Source organism: Erpetoichthys calabaricus, chromosome 1 (genome assembly GCF_900747795.2).
Source record: "Erpetoichthys calabaricus chromosome 1, fErpCal1.3, whole genome shotgun sequence".
Lineage (NCBI taxonomy): Eukaryota > Metazoa > Chordata > Cladistia > Polypteriformes > Polypteridae > Erpetoichthys > Erpetoichthys calabaricus.
Genome location: NC_041394.2, coordinates 337,340,576 through 337,359,716, shown reverse-complemented (window position 1 = coordinate 337,359,716; position 19,141 = coordinate 337,340,576). Strand labels below are relative to the sequence as shown.

Below are 19,141 nucleotides of genomic sequence, written 5' to 3'. Positions count from 1 at the left end.
ACGGTTTGGGACAATGTGTGCCTGGGTGGGGCTGACTGGGAACACGCTTAAGGTGTTTGTGTGTGTGTGTGTGTGTGTGTGTGGGGGGGGGGGGTTGTGGGGGGGGGGATGTGTGTTAAAACAAATGTAAGTGGTTTGGAAGAGCGGGCACTTGATAAGCTTATTCACTGTTGTTTTATGGTGTTGAGAGAAGTTATACTCTATGGCTGATATCATTAAATACTGTACTTCTAATCTCGAATGTATAAAAATACAAATTGTTCCAAAGTAGACATTTCTATCTACTGTATCTAGCTAGCTAGCTATTGTGGCCACAAGGGGGCGCCAGAGACCCCCCCAAATCCAAGACACAGTAAAATACCAGATGTTTTTAGAATACAATAAAATGTATTGGAAGCAGAGCCTGGGGACTCGGAGGAGGGCTCCCCCATCTCTGGGTCTGAGGTCACCGAGGTGGTCAAAAAACTCCTTAGTGGTAGGGCTGTCTTGGTTGACACGTCTCTACAACATCGCATGGACATCAGGGACAGTGCCTCTGGATTGGCAGGTCGGGGTGGTGGTCCCCCTCTTTAAGAAGGGGGATCGGAGGGTGTGTTCCAAATACAGAGGGATCACACTCCTCAGCCTCCCTGGAAAAGTCTATTCGGGGGTTCTGGAGAGGAGGGTCCATCGGATAGTCGAACCTCGGATTCAGGAGGAACAGTGTGGTTTTCGTCCTGGTCGCGGAACAGTGGACCAGCTCTACACCCTTAGCAGAGTCCTGGAGGGTGCATGGGAGTTTGCCCAACCAGTCTACATGTGTTTTGTGGACTTGGAAAAGGCGTTCAACTGTGTCCCTCGGGGAATCCTGTGGGGGGTACTCCGAGAGTATGGGGTACCGGACCCCCTGATAAGGGCTGTTCGGTCCCTGTACAACCAGTGTCAGAGCTTGGTCCGCATTGCCGGCAGTAAGTCGAACCCGTTTCCAGTGAGAGTTGGACTCCGCCAGGGCTGCCCTTTGTCACCGATTCTGTTCATAACTTTTATGGACAGAAGGCCCCAGGGAAGACCCAGGACACGCTGGAGGGACTATGTCTCCTGGCTGGCCAGGGAATGCCTCGGGATTCTCCTGGAAGAGCTAGAAGAAGTGGCTGGGGAGAGGGAAGTCTGGGCATGTCTGCTCAAGCTGCTGCCCCCGCGACCCGACCTCGGATAAGCAGAAGAGGATGGATGTATTTTTATAAATCTATAGAGCACTTTCCACAATCATCTCTCCAAATATAAGCCACAATTATACAGAAATCAAACAATAGACTGAAAATTCTTCCTCCTCTCTACCTCTGCTGAGTGCAGTCGGCTGCCTGCCGACTCTGACTCAGTCACGTAAGGCAGTGCATGGGCTCCCTTTTATGCCAGACCCAGGAATGCTTCCAATGTCTTCCAGGGCGCTTACAATGACAGTTATCTGCAGATCTCTGCTTATGTGTATGTACCCTTGTGTAAACTCCTGCAGTCATTTGTATAGAGGATAAACACAAAAGGAGATAAACAGCAACCTTGTGGAGTGCCAGCAGAGAAACAGCCATTGACACTCGCTCTTTGTGTTCTGTTTGTTAAAAAGTTCAGAGTCTGCCTCACCAAGTTAGGGTCCAAGCAGAACTGAACAATCAGTCTCTTAACTAAAATGTGGGGCTGGATTGTGGTAAAAGCTGACGAAAGTGTATAAACGGCAATCTTGCATGTGTTTTGTCATCCTTTTGTGTTCATACAATAAATTCAAAACTGTTGCTGTGGCATCGTCCACACCCATATTTGCTCTGTATGTACATTGGTGAGGGCCCAGAAAAGCCTCAGTTTTGTGAAATATTTTTCTCTTAATTAATTTCTCGAAAGGATTTCATGATAAGAGAAGTTAATGCAACTGGTCTTAAGACACTTAATGCTTTGGGGTGTGTAGTTTTTGCAAATGAAATAACAGTTGCCTATTTCCATAGGCTGGGAACTTACTGTCAATCCAAGGACATTTCAAATGTAGAGTGGAATATAGGAGAGAGCTGCTCTACACAGCAATGAAGCAGACGGCCATTTATTCTGCTTTTTTGATTTTTGATTGCTTAAGGACCTTTTTGACATCATTATGGTCAAAGAAGAGCGGACTCCAGTCATGTTCTTTTTCTGACTTACTTCTGAAGCAAAATCCTGTAATAATAAAAATGATAATTGTGTGTATGTGGTGCCTTTCCCATGCTCAAATCTTCAATAAAACGAATTCAGTTTTGTGCCAACTGATAGTCAGTTTTGACCCCTGGAAGTTGAGTGAATGCCAGCCATCATCTTCACACCCATTCCATAATGAGCCAAGGTTATCAGGTCGCAGTTGATTTTCTATCCTGTCCTTATACTTCTGCTTTGCCTGCTTTATTTCCTCCCTCTGCTGTAATTCCTTCTGTTCCGTTAATGTTCCATATTGAAGTGCACATTTTTTTCCGGGTTATTAATTCTTTCAGATATCTGGTAATTCACGGCTTGTTGTTTAAGTGTATATTTTGGCTGATTTTGTGGGTATTACTGCGTCCTCACAGAATTGTATGTATCAGTTTACAGTGTTTTTCCGTTCATTAATGTCAGCACAGGGTTTTTCAAACACTGGCCAGACAGTGCAATCAAAACAGCCGCGCAGGCACTGAACACAGTCCTCATCACAACTTGAAATTGTTTGATTTTCTCTCTTAAAGACGGGTGTGATTGGAATAAGCTGGACACAATAATGATCTAATGAAGCCAGCAGCGGTTTTGCTCTCGATTCATAAGCGCCTTTGATGTCCCCGCAGCACTCTTCAAACATTCGGTTGTGATATATTGGTAAAAATTGCTACGTGTTTTGTTCAGGGCACACCGGTTAAAGTTAATAAAGTTCGGAGAGTCGGAAGACAGCAATTCGAGCCTCTGGAGAAGGTGTGAACCGGCCTTGCTCGCCGCTGCCCTCGGGTAAATGCACACGAGCGGGGTGAAAATCTGTGGAAATTCTTTGGGCAGATAAACTGGGCGCAGCGAGACGGACAGATGTTCCACTTTTTCGTGCACCGTTTTTATCTAACCATCAGCGTTTTTACACCATTATTTATTTATATACAGACAGACACCTCCGCCGTGTGAATTAAAGGTGATGGTGAGTCTCTGTCCAAACAAATTGGTGCACCAAATGACAATCAATTGTCAAGTGGTCATCCGAGTCGTTTCCATTCAGCCAGGTCTCGGTAAATGCCAACACGCTCGCATCTCTGTAATCGTTCTGAAAGCATGTACACGCTTGAAGTTCATCCAATTTATTGAAGAGAGATTGAACATTTCCCATTATAACATTCGGTAAGTGGGGTCGAACTCCACGCTTTTTTGCAGTTTTACTCGAATACCACCTCGTTTTTTCCCTTTTCTTTCTTTCCAGGATACGCGATTATTATGACAAGTTTCGCTGTTGAAAGTGCTGAGATTCGTTGAGAAATCGGGTGGTAGATATGTGTTTTCAGGTGAGTTCCATTAAAACTGGTATATCTGGGAAATCCATAGGCTGAATTGAAGGGTAGCGGGGAAACCCCAGGTTAAATTAAAGTAAATCCAAACGATACAGATAAGAATAAACATTCTGATTTTGCTTATTTGGCTACGGCACTGTTAAGCTTCAAAAAAAGAGAAAAATTAGTAATTAGTCACACACACACAGTATGACAACTGATGACAGACATCCATTACATGTAGAACTAAACTTCAGTAAATCAGGAAGGATAGTTGCTTTGAAAGCCCACACAAATCGCTCCAGAAACTCCTTTCTTCCTAGTGCCATACGACTTTTCAATAAGAAATATCGGAGATAATGTTTAAGGTTTTGATATATATCCTGTTACCTTTTATTTATTTATTTTTTCTTTGGTGTAAATATGTTTTATCTAACTGCCTTACCTTAACCTTTCTTATTTCTATTTGTCTGTTTTATTTCATTCTGTCTGTTACCTGTTATTAGATGCAACTGAGAAGGCAAATTTCATGTTTTCTTGTGTAAACATGACTAAATAAAGAAACCTAAACCTAAACATATAGCACACTGCCTGGCCAAAAAAAAAGTCGTCACCTGGATTTAACTAAGCAAATAGGCACGAGCCTCCTATTGGATAATTACTGCATGGGTGATTATCTTTCAGCTGGCAACAAGTTATTTAACCCCAACTAGTGCAATGAGTTGCTTCTCATTTCTTAAACAACCATGTCGAAAGACACATCTCGTGGTCATGGAAAAGAAGTTAGTCTGTTTCAGAAGGGTCAAATCATTGGCATGCATCAAGCAGAGAAAACATCTAAGGAGATGGCAGAAACTACTAAGATTGGGTTAAGAACTGTCCAACGCATTATAAAAATCTGGAAGGATAGTGGGGACCCATCGTCTTCTAGGAAGAAATATGGCCGGAAAAAAATCCTGAATGATCGTGATCGGCGATCACTTAAACGTTTGGTGAAATCAAATCGAAGAAAAGAACTCGGGTCTATGTTTAATAGTGAAAGTAAGAGCATTTCCACACGCACAATGCGAAGGGAACTCAAGGGATTGGGACTGAACAGCTGTGTAGCCGTAAGAAAACCACTAATCAGTGAGGCAAACCGGAAAAAAAGGCTTCAATTTGCTTGGGAGCATAAAGATTGGACTCTGGAGTAATGGAAGAAGGCCATGTGGTCAGATGAGTCCAGATTTACCCTGTTCCAGAGTGATGGGCGCATCAGGGTAAGAAGAGAGGCAGATGAAGTGATGCACCCATCATGCAAGATCTTGGTGACAAATTAATGCAACACTGGATGGAACTAAATCTTGTGATATTGCAGAAGCTTATCGAAACAATGCCACAGCGAATTCATGCCGTAATCAAAGCTAAAGGCAGTCCAACGAAATATTAGAGTGTGTGACCTTTTTTTTTTTTTTTTTTTGGTGGCGACTTTTTTTTTTGGCCAGGCAGTATATATGATATATGAAAATGTAAAAAAAAAATAATAGCAAAACAAAACACTAGAGCAGCACGCATTGGGGCGACCACCGCTTCAATTACCGTTATTGCAGTGGGGACACCGCGCTTTCTACTTGAAAAAAGATTGAAATAAAGAAGATTAAAAAATATTGGACTACTATTCGTGTCTACTTTTCGTCTTTCTGAGTTCACAAGAACCTCTACGCCGCCATCTGTTTGTCACTTTAATGTAATCATTTGTTGACAAAGATCAATACGATATTAAAGGGGGCATTTGAAAAGTCGGGTATGCGCTGTGAAAATGCAGTCCCTGTGATGGAGTTTTTTCTTTTTTGGTTTGACTTTAAGGTGAAGGGCTCGCTCTTTGAAAGTTTGCTGTAATTCCTTTCCCTGAAACACGACCCGCGAGTTTCATTCTAAACGCTCCTGTTGTTTTCCACACATATAAACAACCAGTACAGTAATTCCAAAAATGTATTTATTAGAAAAAAAAGTCCAGCACCTGAACAGTTGGCAATTTGGAATCGCTAATTACCTAAAATACTTGAACATGCGGGAGGATAGGGGTGGACGTGCAAACTTTCAGGTCAACACACCGTTTGGGATACTGAATCCATAAGGTGACCGCGCTACCCCCTGCGTCACTCTGCCATCATAGGGAATTTAGTAATAAATAACTTCGGCTCCTTCGTTTAACTGCGTATCCTGTGTGGTGTCTCTGTGTCTCACTGCACAGCTTGTTTTTTTCCCAGCATCACGCCAGACCCCACCAGTTTTTATATATAATAAAAGCAATAAGATTCGCATGAAACAAAGAATGGCGCTTTAAATGTACAGCTTTCTTATCCTAAATTGGGGGTTGAAAGGTGGACCTTCTGTTTTTAATTGAAATAAATCCATCACACGTAACGTCAATATACATTACACATTATACCTACATCACTCTCTTTTCCATTTATCTTTTAAAGGGTGCAGCAGAGACTGAAAAGACCGAGTAGGTTCAAGTAAATTAGGGATATCAAATTCATTTTCCGAAGTTCCAGTTTCTGCATTAGTAACCAATTACTGATGCGAATGCCATACGTTGTCACCTTTATTTTGAGTGACTTGAATTTTAATTGTTTTTTTTTTTCACACCTAAATAATGATGGCATTCAAAGGCAAGCCAGGAGCAGGCCATTCTAGATCATACAATATCTGTCCCAATAAAACGTTTTGGGGGGAAAAAAAAATCAGAACAATTGATCCCATGTAGTCAACAAATCATACAGATAATGATCTCAGAAAAAAAATAAACGGTAACGGAATGACAGGTGTGCCAGACTAAGAGCACTAAGGAGCCATAGAATTAAATAATGGGTTAGAGTTAAATAGAAAATGGGCTGGAGTGAGAATGGTGTACCTCCAAGACAATTTGCGTTCCTTGAGTTTGCTGGGCTGGTCACTTTTGCTTGCTTTTCATTTTTTGTTGTTAGGCTGCCCTTTATGGGTAAAAAAAACACGTACGCACACACACATATTAAGGCTGCTAACAAGAAATTGACTGAAAAAAAAAAAAAAATCTGCGCACACTGCGGCCGAGATTGAGAATGACAGTTATGAAGAAGCCGAGCAAGCTAGCGATCGGGCGCGCGCACGTATGTAGATTTAGAGCGAACCAGACGTTGTACACCGAGCATGCGCTAAACTCAGAAACGGAAGCGTACGTTACCAGTTCCGCTCGCGCACCTCGTGTTTCGTTAGTCTAAACTGCAATTATTTGTCGGGTTTTTGCTATAGTAGACGGGTTAACTATGGAGGAGTCGTGTTTCCTGGTGGGTGTAGGCTGTTAGAAGTGAGCAAGCTGCTTCCAAGAATCGCATCAACGAGGAATCTGAGGGTAAGTAAGCCGACTTTGGCCTCCTCACCATTTGAGTGCAGGGTTTTGCATGATCGCCTATTAAATGAGGCTAAAACAAGCCCTTTATTTGCAGCTTCGTTTTTTTGTTTACAAACTTTTGCGCTCGAAATTGAGTTCTATGTTGTTTTCTATCATCATTGAAGGGCTTTCTTTCTTTCTTTCTTTCTTTCTTTCTTTCTTTCTTTCTTTCTTTCTTTCTTTCTTTCTTTCTTTAATGTTGTTAATACGAGCACAGAGCTTTGAATTATCGTCTTCAATAAGCGCTTTATCCGGTGCGATTCATTTTATTAGAACGTATGAATATTAACTTGAGCAACACAGAAATACAGATTCCCCCCCCCCCTCCCCCCTTTGGGCGCCGGTTTTCACCGGTTTGATGAAAAATACAGGCATCAATTTTTCCTTTAATATAAAAATCAATAATGTGCCACATACGTTTATATGAAGACCAAAAATGCCGGTTGGTAAAAACTTACCAAATTGAATAGAGATTTGGAGACGGCTGGTGGTTTTTCAGTGCACCCTCATAGCTGCAGGAGGCTGGATTTTCACCCAGGGTTTGGTATGTCCGTGAGGAATTCTGTAGTTCTCGCTGTTCACACACATTCGTTTGTTCTAAAACCTCCCAGAACAGGCACAGATTTGTTTTAAATTTCGAGTCAAAGTTACAGTGACTGTTCTCTGCCATGAACCACTGTTGACTTGTATCAAAAACTGGCTTTGGACGTTTGTCCAGACTGGCCCCCTTTAATCTGCCAGACCCCAACCAGCCTTCTAACGTGCATGTACACGTAAATAACAGCTCTACTTATTTTTTAAGTATGGTAATACACACCCAGACATGAAAACAGTCTGCCCACCAGCTGTCCTCTGCTATTGAGAAGATCCTGCAGTTGGCTGAACTTTGACCAAGATAAGGAAGGGTCTAACATGTGAACAGTGCTGCTTTGTACTCCAAATAATTTGTTGCTTGTTATCCTACATTAACTTTACACCATGTGTTGTTGAACGTCTTTGTAAAATTAAACAAATAGTATAGATTACTGGTTACATTTAAAACAAGGAAATAAAATTATTGGGAAGTTGACTATAATAAATTGTTGTTTCACAACGAATGCTAACATCAATAAATAAATGGTTGCAATACATAGTTACATATGCAAGGAAAATCTTTTTACAATAAGGAAAGGAATAATACAAATTTTAAATTCACGAAAAGGTATACCTGCACATGGAATAACTTCAAATAACGTTCAGTTGGGCAACTGCAAGGGATAGAAAAAAAGTAATTATTTGCATATTGTTAATTTATCTTAGCATTTTGTTCTATCTGGGGTAGAAAAGAACTTGTGGAAAGTGATTTGTATTCTGCAACATTCAAAGCCTAAAATGGCATCGTGCTGTCATTCTGTTTGAGATCAGTTTTGAATTACAGTACGTGATTGTTTTATTGTGGTAGGGTCCTACGGTGAACCTATTTGCCTTTATACTCTTTTAATTACACAGACCATAACAGAATCCCCAAACCACATACTATTATCATGCTGTCAGGATTGACTGCTGTTGTAGCTGAGTTCTTTGACTTTCCTTTATACAGGGTGAGTCAAAATTATGTTAACATTTGAATGGCGGAAACAATTTATTCACAAAACATACTTTCATATATGCAAGATGATTTACAGGAATGTCTCAACCCGTTCGCCATCATGTTCAACACGTGTACCATATGTGGCACATAAATTGTCCACAAAAAATTGCATATAAGTATATACATAGCGGTACCATCAGTGTTAACATAATTTTGACTCCCCCTGTATGTTTAACCCTTGGAAGTTAGACAGAGCACCAGAAAAGGCAGGAGACAAAGTTACATGACTATTAAGCATTGGTGAAACAGATTGTGCTGTAAATAAAAGCAAAATAATATGTGAACACCATACAAGCTGGGACTGCTAAATGTTTAGTCTTTCTAAACAACCCATTTCTTTCATTGCTTGATGTGTCAGTAGTAACGTGGAGCGTTCTTGGCTTGGATGTGCCCACCCTTATTTTCTCTGATTAACTGTTTAGCAAATCTTATAAAGCTACTCTAGGAATGATGTTGTCATCCTGTCTCCAAGACAACTGTCTTTTTTTAACATTAAATTTCTTTTCTTAAATTAATCATGCACAAAATAAAATTTTCTGAAAAGTGCTTTCAGAGTTCATACTCTTCTGCCATTGGAATAGGGAAGCTATAGTGAGGTGTACGTGTGTAAACACCCTTATGCCATCATCCATCCATCCATTATCCAACCTGCTATATCCTAACTACAGGGTCACAGGGGGTCTGCTGGAGCCAACAAACCCCGGGCAGGGCGCCAGCCCACTGCAGATCATCCAAAGTTCATAAAACCAAAATTGTCTGCTTTAGCTTATGCTTCTGATACCATAAATAGGAGCCGAGAGCACAGCATGTTTGTATAACTCTTAAAAATATCCTTTAAAACAAAACGTGCATTATGGTAGTGGTTCTGCATTATACATTTGATGTAAATTCTTATCTCCTATCCACAAAACATACATAACCAACCAATGCTTTAGCATCACAATATAGCGCAGCTTATGACACTTTCTACTTAAATGAATTCTCAATCTTCAGGGAGTTCTTAAGCAAACACCAAATCATGAACAGACAAGGCAAGTGGTCAGTAGCCAAGTAACAGGCTGTCTCAGCGTAGAAAGGAATAACGCATTTTTTCAAAGATACTTTTTAAACGTTGAAAGAAAAGGCCTTTCAGAAAGCAGTTTTTTCTTTTAAATATCTTAAATGACATTTTGCAATTATTAAAATATTAGTCTACGTTACAGTGATTAATTAGAATATCTTTTAAAACATATTCTACTATTACATTCTTTTACTGGTATTTTTGAATTTTACTTCTTGTTAAATATTAAATACACAGATTTCTCTCTCTGTCCCTTTTAATGAATTAAACAAAAATGAACAAGTAAAAGAATGTCTTTGTGATGAAACATTAAAGTGCATTGGGAGACTTGGTTAACTATTTTGAAGGTTGCAGCATTTTTACCTTTTCTAGTCACTTCACAAAAGTTATCACATTTTGTTTATTAAATATTTTTGTAACAGCCCTGTTCATACATTACAGTGATAATAGAACATGATTACACAAGTTACTTGGGTACATTAAATCCATGATTATTAAAAGTACATTACAGTATTGTGCAGTTAAAAATGGAATCCAAATAATTTAGTGGGGTCTGAAGTAGTTTTCATAGACCAAGGGTTGTCAACTCCATTCCTGGAGGACCACCTTGGCTGCAGGTTTTCATTCTAACTTTTTTTTTTTTTTTTTTTTTAATGAGTGTCCTGTTTGTGCTGCTAATTAATTTCTTGTGAATTCACTTCAGTTGAATTGCGTTTTTTACGATTTCTTCATCATTCCTCTTTATTGCTTCATTTCTTTCCTTAAATGGCACCCAAACAGAAATGAAATGTGAAATGAGGGAGCTAACAGAAGACCAAATACTGTAAGTTAGGGCCTCAGACTCCAACCAATTTCACTCCAACCAGCTGCTTAATGAGGTGCCAATTCTTATCGTTAATTAAACCCGTTCTTTAATTCCGTGGCGTGTTGCTGCTCTCGTGTTGCATTAGCAGACATTTCTGAAATTATTGATTTTCTCTTTCTAAGAGGACTGTTAAAAAGTTTTAGGGGACCTGAGCAGACCAACATTTCTATGACTTTCATCCTTCTTTATTTTCAGATATTGTATGATGGGCACCAGTTGTTTTGGTTCATTTTGTATCTCATTATTGTTTGGCTGCTAATTAAGGAGAAAGACACAATTAAGGAGTCCGAGTCTTCAAGAGGAAATCAATTCAAATTAGTTCAAAAGAAGTTAATTAGCAGCAAAAACAGGTCACTCAATAAGAAAATGGTTAGAATGAAAACCTGCAGCCACTGGGGCCCTCCAGGACTGGAGCTGGCGACCCCTGTCATAGACAGCAGATTCAGTTCAGATGACTAAAAGGGTTAACTGTGGAAGATTTTTTTTCCCCAATTGCAGTTCAAATTTCTTTTTTTAAGCATAAGATTTTTTTTTTCTTGTTCCAAAGAAGTGCCCAATGGAAAATCTGTATTGAAGTTTCATGTTAGAATTGTTGGCTGCATCAGGCAGCCATGGATAGCAGACAATGTTGGTGTTGGAGAAATATTGAACCTTTATAATCTTTAGATAATGTAACTGTGAGTTTGTTTTTAGAATAACCTGAAGAAGTCCAGAGTACATATCTGTTTATCATTCCATCCATTCATTTTCTGCCGCTTATCTGGGTCCAGGTTGTGGGGCAAAAAGTCTAAGCAAAGATGCTGAGATGTCCCTTTTCCCCACCAGCTCCTCCATGAGGATACCAAGATGTTCACAGGCCATCCAAGAGAGAGAATCTCTCCAGCATGTCCTGGGCCTGCCCCAAAGTCCCTTAGGAGGAGGTATAGTAATCAGATGCCTGATCCACCTCAGCTGGCTCCATTCCCTACGGGGGAGCAGTGACTCTACTTTGAGCTCCTCCTGAATGTCTGCACTCCTCCACTTATCTCAAAGGCTAAGTCCAGACACCCTGTAATGGAAACTATTTTCTGCTGCCTGTATCTACAGTCTAGTTCTTTCTGTCCCTACCCACAGGTCATGACCATAGGTTAGGGTAAGAATGTAGATTGATAGGTAAATCGAGAGCTTCACCTCTTCACCACAATTGACCAGTCATGCGGACACTGCTCCAGTCTGCTTGTCCCATTCCTTTCTTCCCTCACTTGTGAACAAGACCCCGAGATACATAAATGATGCTTGGAGCATCACCTTATCTCCAACCCAGAGAAGACACTCCACCCTTTTCCTGCTGAGAACCATGCCCTTAGACTCGGAGGGTGATAGCTGAAGGCAAGTTCCTTGGTGGATTGATCCCTGGCTGTCGAAACTGTCCCTGCTGATATTTGTTCACTTTATGTCTTGTATGTCACCAAGCTATGGCTACTGAGCTTATGTTTCTTTTATTCATACTACAGAAGTTATTCACAAACATTGTGTAACTTACCTGCTATGATTTTAAGTAGCAGGAGAAGCGAGCTGCTGTTTGGCTGCATCTCCTATACGTAGAAAGTCAAGCAGAAGCTGTCGCAGCATACGTAACTTTAGAGGTTTCACTGTTTTGCTTTTGGGAGCTGCTGTTGAATGTGCAAGTTGAAAATGTACAAGTTAAAGCAAACTTTCTCACGGGAAATGGAAGACTGATTTATAACTGAAGTTGCACAGAATGTTTCTCTGTGGTAAAACAGATGATTTTGAAGATTCACATCCTCTTGTGAATGAGCGTTTTTAAATGTCACTCATGTCATAAATTGTTTTTATTATAAAATAGTAATAACTAAGACTTGCATTTTGCAAGCCATTTAGTTATTCTTGCAAAGTAAATGGCACATTTATCATAATACATATAGGAACAAAGAATATACAGTAAAATACTAATAACATACTTATGAACTAAAGTGATATTCCACCTTAATTAACTAATAAGCGTCTGTCTGGTTGCTATGCCTCTGTCATTCTAAAAGGTGGTGCATCACAAATATTAATTCTCTTTTCACAAATGCTATACCAAATTCTTTATAAAAGAAACGTATGCATTGCATTTGTCATTCCAACAGATGGTGTATCACAAATATTAACAGTGCCTTTATGGCATATTAAAGGGGCATGGTGCACTGTAAACACCAACTCTGAGGTCTATGTTACTTAGATTTCAACTCCTCTTAGGTGGATAGCACAGCTATTTTTAAATAATTGTGTAGGTGCAAGTAATACACGTTAATTGTAAGAGAGACAGCAACATTTCTTAAGGGACATTGGCAATGTACGCAGTGTAAAGTACAGAAGATGGCAAAATCCAAAGATGATGTCATGCCTCATGGCACTAAAATATTGCTATTATTACTGCTATTTAACCCTCCATTCTTCAATTCTTTAATGAATATGATATTCTAATGAATTGTAAAGGTTCCAATGCATTTTTAATTCAGAAGATTATATTAATATTGTCACCTTTTCTCCAAATACAATGTTTTTAGAATATTATTAGAAATATCTCATTCCTAAAACTTTCTTTGTTAACAATGTCAGCTACATGTCATGATATAGGAATATATTACTTTTTATATTGCTTACGTATCGTTGATAATGTTCTGATCATACAGCTATCTATAGCTCATAACAGGAGTTTCATGATCTGTGGTGAATTCATGGATGCTATCTGAAAATGCAAAAGTCGATCCATAAAAACACTGTACTGTGGTACAGAGTTTAACATCACCCTCCACCCCCTAAAAGTGTACTTTACAAACATCTCAGTTAATTAAAAAATAAAACAAAAGTATGCCTCAAGCACATAACGTATTAAAAGCTGCATGGACTGCATTCTTAATAATTAAGTCTCCTTAAAACTCAAACTAACATCAGCAGTGTTTGGCATTGCCATTTACTGCAATTATATGGTTCACATACCAGGCCTTGTCACATTTGCATTTGTGTCTAGGTGGGCATTCTTGCCCTACTCCAGTTCTCTCCACTTTCCACAGAAGTACACATTCGGTGAAATGGCAGTTCCAAATTGGCTCCGTGTCTGTGTCTTGCTTTGTATCCAGTGCTGTTGGTACATGTTAAGGTTCTTTGTGAAATTGTTTAGGATTTAGTGGGTTTAAAAAAGGGGGTACCTTTTCAGGTTATTTTGCCACGGATTGTTGCCTTGCTAAATCTTCATATTTAAATGCTGAGGTCTCTTTCCATTTTAACTACTTCTTATCCCGCACTTGAGAGTCCATCTTCATAGCTTTTGGTTTACTAGCAGCAAAACATTTTTAGTATCACTTTATGTAATGCAAACATACATCTATTACTCCTTTTACTATATGCAGCAAGACCTTAAGAAAAGACTTCTTTTGATCTTCATAACACTTATACTTCACTACATAGGGTATTCATCTCTGTGCAGTGTGGCACCTTGACATGATGGAAAAATGATCTCCTAATATAAAGGATTCACAGGTATTAGACTAAATATGTAATATCAAGAGAAACCTGTCTTGGGTAAGCCACGTCAAACCACCACAATGTGAAGTTTTGTTAGTAGGTCACATTGCAGAGATGAATAAACACTTTACTGGCTAGTCACCAATGCAGGGTAAAAAGGCATGATGGATGACTCTGGTGTATTCTTCACAAAGCCCCTGGACCAGACATCCTCTGCTCCTAATGTTACATATTCATGCTGTCTAATGGGATATGTAGTAGGGAGTGCATAAATGTGCAAAACATGCGGAAGCAGGATGAAGAATACTTGGGAGCTGTCCGTCGTGGACAGGCTTTACCTTCGCTTCATGCTTTCTAGCACCATTCTGTTGACTGTTTCTGTTTTAACCGTTGAAATAAACTAGATGTGCTACCACTTAACTGTGATCACAGTTTTGAAAACTTAGCCTTTGACATTAGTTTATCCTGCATCTGATCTTTCATATCCAAACAAATTCCAGACAACTGACTTAATGTTAGCTCATTCATAAAAGAAGAGACGCTTGGCATATTCTTTGCATTAATACAACAGTATGTTTTGACTGTACACATGTGACCAGCTGATCAGACTAATAGGTTTTGCTCTAGGGCTGCACGATAACAGAAAAAATGATTATCACGATTATTTTGCTCAAAATTTTTATCACGATTAATAATGACGATTATTCCTTTGGTAAATGAAGTCTGTGACCAAAGCAGTGTAGCCTCGGCCAGTTATTCACAGATGCTGCCCTAATCATATTAGCTGCGTTGTCCGTTGTGATGCACACAAGTCTTTCTTCCACCAAGCCCCAAGCGGACATCGCTTCTTTGAGGCCCACTGCAATAAACTCCGCTGTATGGTCTTGTGGGAAAAACGAAGTTTGCAAAAGCTTGCTTTTCATCTCAAACTCGCTGTCAATAAAATGAACTGTCAAGCTCAAATACGGTTCCACAGTTCTGCTTGACCATAAGTCGGTCGTGGCAGCAAAATATTCAAGGCTGAGCCTGAGAATTTCTCTTTATTTCTTTTCGGCATTTTGCATACAGCGAGGGCAGCGCAACATTGGAAAAATGGTTGCATGAGGGAATGCTATATCTTTTATCAAGTGTTGCGATCATTTTGTTAAACCCCTCACTGCTCACGGTGGTTATTGAACACATATCCTTGGCTATATGGTACGCGATCGCCTCTGTTATTTCCCGGTGTCTTTGCGAGCTAGGCAGATATGGTATTGCGTTGAACAATGTCCCTGATATTGTTGTCTGTGTTGTGGATGGCTGGTAATTTTTTGTTGTTGCTGTTTGTGCCTTCAGTCGTTGAAATTCTTGATAGTGTACTTTGTGGTGGCTTTTAAGGTGGTTGATGAGGTTTGTTGTGTTACCTTGGGACGTTTGGACGGAACAGGAGCAAAGTTTGCACAAGACTCGTACCTGATCAACATCACATTCCTCGAAATCGAAATAGTTCCAGACAACTGAGTATGACCCCTTTTTAGGAACTAACGATCGCACTTCTGCACGTTGCTCCGCCATCATATGTTTATTCTGACTGACTGTTATTGCTGCTATTGACTTCTACTGCTTCAGAAAGCGCTTGCAATCTAGACGCAGTAACGTCATAGTGACGCAGTCCAATCCGTAAACTCAGCCCATAAAAAACAGTTTGGTCTTTATACTGTAAAATCGCGACGATATTTATTAACTGATCGTGGGTCATAAATATCGTTATCATGAGAAAAAAAAGATTAATCGTGCAGCCCTATTTTGCTCCACTATATAACTATCATTTGGTTTAAAAAAAAAAAAAAAAAAAAAAAAAAAGTGATTTTCATGTTTGAACAAAATGACACGATCAGAGTGGAGCACATGATATTATTTATCTTGACTTTCATTTGATAAGGTGCCTGCCACATGAGAGGTTGGCACCAAACTAAGAGAAGTGGGAGTTCAGGGTGATGTTTTTAGATGGGTGCAGAATTGGCTCAGACACACAGGGATGAGGGGCTAGAGAGGGAGTCTTCTATAGATGGCTCAGTCCAGACAGGAGAGGGAAAAAGCTGGCTGGTGAGTTTTGCAAGCAAATTTGTTTATTTGGGGGTGGGGGGTTGGGGATGCTTTAAGCCACTGTGGTATAGCAGGAGGCGTGTCTTAAATATAGGGAAGAGCAGTGCAAGTTGTAAAGAAAACTGCAAAACTACACAGTTTTAAGGAAAGGTCCCTGTAAGTGATTTGTAAGTAATGTGGTGTCAACAGGGAAGAAGGTGGGCGTCAAATGGGGGGGGGGGTTTGCAAATTACAGAAGAGGTCTGCATACCGAGGTTTTCTTGTTTTGTACCTTTGACAATAAAAGTGTATATGTTTATATTTTGCCCAACCCTAATCTTCAGATAAATGTAATGCCTTGTTTCCTCTATGGATTGCGCTTTTCTAAAAAGTCGTCCTTTCACTAAATTGACAGCGATTGCATTTCCCCCATTCCCCCCCTTGCTAAAAAAAAAAAAGCCCACCCACCTGCCTGAATGACTACAGGCTGGTAGCACTCACTCCAATCATCATGAAGTGTTGAGTGGTGCTGGCCCACATTCAGAGCAGCATACCGGACACTCTGGACCCCCTGCAGTATGCCTACCAGTCCAACAAATCCACCTCAGATGCCATCGCGGCCACACTACATTATTCCCTCTCCCATCTGGAGAACAAAGACTCCTACATCAGGATGCTCTTTGTTGACTACAGCTCCGCCTTTAACATGGTTATCCCCCATAAACTGTCTGCACTTTGCCTGCACCCCACCCTCTGTGACTGGCTCCTAGACTTTCTGACTGGCAGGCCCCAGTCCGTCAGGATTGGTAATATGATTTCAGCCACCATTATCACAAACACAGGCACCCCACATGGATGTGTCCTCAGCCCCATCCTCTACAGCCTGTTCACACACGACTGTGTCACCTCCCACAAAGATATCATCCTAAAGTTCTCAGGCGACACTGCAGTAATAGGATGCATCACTGGAGGAGACGAGGTGGCCTACAGCAGGGAGGTGGCCAGTCTGGTGTCATGGTTTGAGGACAACAACCTCACCCTCAACACAGACAAGAAAAAGGAGATGATGGTGGACAAGAGGAAGGAGAGGAGACCTCACCAGCCACTGTTCATCTGAGGGCTTGAAGTGGAGACACTTAACACTACACAGCTGGTCAAAAGGGCCCAGCAGTGTCTGTACTTTCTGAGGAGGCTGAGGAAGTTTGGTATGTCGACTAAGATCCGCGGCAAATTTTACAGCTGCATTGTTGAGAGCATCTTGACCAGCTGCATCACCATGTGGTACGGCAACACTACTGCTATGGACCACAAACTCCTGCAGAGAGTGGTAAAGACTACTGAGAAGGTCACCAGGACCCCACTGCCCTCTCTGCAGAGCATCTACCACTGCAGAGTCCGCAGGAGAACTGCCTCGATCCTCAGGGACCCTCCACCCCCAACACGAATTGTTCACACTTCTACCCTCAGATAGGAGGTATAGAATTGTGAAATGCAGGACTTCCAGGCTAAATAACTCTTTCTTTCCCAAGGCCAATAGACTCCTAAATAATACAATACAATAATACAGTTTATTTTTGTATAAAGCCCAAAATCACACAGGAAGTGCTGCAATGGGCTTTAACAGGCCCTGTCTCTTGACAGCCCCCCAGCCTTGACTATCTAAGAAGACAAGGAAAAACTCCCAAAAAAAAACCTTGTAGGGAAAAAATGGAAGAAACCTTGGGAAAGGCAGTTCAAAGAGAGACCCCTTTCCAGGTAGGTTGGGCGTGCAGTGGGTGTCAAAGAAGGGGAGGGGGGGCAATACAATACAATACACAGAACAGAACAAATCCTCAATACAGTATAAAAATAAAAATTTTAGAAGTACAGAGCAAAATTTATCAGTAGATGATATATCCCATAATAAGATTTGGATTTGTGTAGAGTCCTGGAGACCTCATCCTTCAAGCTGCCTCCCCGATTTGGCCATTTCACGGCTGAAACAGTGCTGGGCCAGCCATCCGATGAAAGGACCCCTCTTTCTCACGATTCCTGCGATCCTCCATCTGGGATGACTTTTCCTTAGGCAGGCAAAACAACTTGGCAGGTGGGCCGTGGTTGAGTACCGAGTAAATAACTGACTGGAGTTTATAACCGTAGTTCACCTCATTCTATCTACCTCCCACAACTGTAACTGCATTTGACTAGTCCATCACACACCTACTTGCACATTACACTTTATACTTCTGCTCTGTTTTATACTTTATGCTGCCTCTGTTACTTATAAATAATAAGTAGCAGATAATGTTTATCTTTATACGTTTGTTTTTTCATTTGGTGTGGACAGCAAAGAAAGAATTTCATTGTACAGGGAAAAGTGTTTCCTTACTATGCACATGACAAACTTTGAACTTAATTCTATAAAGGCATTAAAACTGCAATATCAAAAGCCCTTTTGCCTTAAAATGAAGCAGGATTCTTCCGCTTTGTTTAGTTTTGGCATGGGAGATTTTTGCATTTTTCACTCAATCCTGCATTGGCATTTAAGCCCCAGTAGGAATAGTTAATAAGTCTTGCATAATCAAACATTAAGGAATACATATTAAAATTATTATGTGATAGAAACAAGTAGGCATACAGTGGTGTGAAAAACTATTTGCCCCCTTCCTGATTTCTTATTCTTTTGCATGTTTGTCACACAAAATGTTTCTGATCATCAAACACATTTAACCATTAGTAAAATATAACACAAGTAAACACAAAATGCAGTTTTTAAATGATGGTGTTTATTATTTAGGGAGAAAAAAAATCCAAACCTACATGGCCCTGTGTGAAAAAGTAATTGCCCCCTTGTTATAAAATAACCTAACTGTGGTGTATCACACCTGAGTTCAATTTCCATAGCCACCCCCAGGCCTGATTACTGCCACACCTGTTTCAATCAAGAAATCACTTAAATAGGAGCTGCCTGACACAGAGAAGTAGACCAAAAGCACCTCAAAAGCTAGACATCATGCCAAGATCCAAAGAAATTCAGGAACAAATGAGAACAGAAGTAATTGAGATCTATCAGTCTGGTAAAGGTTATAAAGCCATTTCTAAAGCTTTGGGACTCCAGCAAACCACA

At 40.4% G+C, this 19,141-nt stretch overlaps 1 protein-coding gene across 4 annotated transcripts in view; it reads left to right on the top strand.

The window, feature by feature from the left end:
- The first annotated feature begins 6,684 nt into the window (after nt 1–6,684).
- Nucleotides 6,685–19,141, top strand: part of LOC114667564 (gastrula zinc finger protein XlCGF52.1-like) — a 41,389-nt gene continuing 28,932 nt past the window's right edge. For all 4 annotated transcript variants that reach the window (XM_028822937.2, XM_028822929.2, XM_028822921.2 and 1 more), the window contains exon 1: nt 6,685–6,867. The gene's annotated coding sequence lies outside the window, so the exon portion shown is untranslated. The remainder of the gene's footprint in view (nt 6,868–19,141) is intronic.